General features: G+C 38.7%; 1 non-coding gene across 1 annotated transcript; it reads right to left on the reverse strand.

The window, feature by feature from the left end:
• Positions 1-232: 232 nt before the first annotated feature.
• LOC111727445 lies at positions 233-339 on the reverse strand. Its single transcript, XR_002775006.1, has one exon. It is a non-coding gene; the product is annotated as a U6 spliceosomal RNA (small nuclear RNA).
• Positions 340-1,337: the final 998 nt, after the last annotated feature.

The following is a 1,337-nucleotide window of genomic DNA, read 5'->3' on the forward strand; positions in this document are numbered from 1 at the left end:
AAACAAAGTCCTTCTTATAATTGCATCCTAACCCAAGAGGTGTGCCATACACTATGACCCCCCCATCCCCTTCTCCCCTCCCATCTCCCCACTTGCTCAATCCCCTACTCCACTTGTATTAGCTTATCTACTGCCTTCATATTAGAATTGAGTACATTGAATTCTTACTTCTCCACTCTTGCTATTCTTTTTTTTTTTTTCCATTTTAGCAGTGTTTAATGAAAGTTGCACTAAAAATATAGAACACTTCATGAATTTGTATGTCATCCTTGTGCAGGGGGCATGCTAATCTTCTCTGTATTGTTCCAATTTTAGAATATGTGCCGCCGAAGCAAGAACCACTCTTATGATTTTTTTTTTTTTTTAGACAAAATCTCAAGCTGTCACTCTGGGTAGAGTGCCGTGGCATCATAGCTCACAGCAACCTCCAATTCTTGGGCTCAAGCAATCTTCTTGCCTCTGTCTCCCAAGCTGGGACTATAGGCATCTGCCACAACACTCAGCTATTTTTTTATTATAGTTGTTATTGTTGTTTGGCAGGCCCAGGCTAGGTTTAAACCCCCCAGCCCTGGTGTATGTGGTCGGTGCCCTATCTGCTGAGCTACAGGCACCAAGACATACTCTTGTGATTCTTTACTAAGAAGAATGTGTTCCAACTGCATCCAGGTCAATACAAAAGATATAAAGTCTCCTTCTTTTTAAAAATGGCTTAATACTATTCTATGATATATACATACCACAGCTTGTTAACCCATTCTTGGGTTAATGGTCATTTAGGCTGTTTCCATGTTTTGGTGATTGTAAGTTGAGCTGTGGTAAACAGTCTAGTGCATATGTCCTTATGATAAAATGATTTTTTTTTTCTTCTGGGTAGATGACTAGTAATGGGACTGCAGGATCAAATGGGAGGTCAAATTTGAGTTCTTTGAGGATTCTCCATTATTTCTTCCAAAAAGGTTATATTAATTTGCAGACCACCAGTAGTGTAAAAGTGTTCCCTTCTCTTCACATCCACGCCAGCATCTGCAGCTTTGAGACTTAGTGATGTGGGCCATTCTCACTGGGGTCAGATGATATCTCAGAGTAGTTTTGATTTGCATTTCTCTGATGATTAGGGATGATGAACATTTTTCATATGTTAGCCATTTGTCTGTCTTTTTTTTCCCTTTTATTAAGTCATATACACATAGAGCATGAATACATTTATGCATTTGTGGGGTACAATGAATGTCTGTCTTCTTTAAAGAAGGTTCTATTCATGTCTCTTGCACAGTGATATATGGAATTGTTGGGTCTTTTTTGTTGGTTAATGTGAGTTCTCTATAGGTTGTAGTTAT

This window comes from Otolemur garnettii, unplaced genomic scaffold (assembly GCF_000181295.1).
Source record: "Otolemur garnettii isolate 467f Iridium unplaced genomic scaffold, OtoGar3 scaffold00106, whole genome shotgun sequence".
Taxonomy (NCBI): Eukaryota; Metazoa; Chordata; class Mammalia; order Primates; family Galagidae; genus Otolemur; species Otolemur garnettii.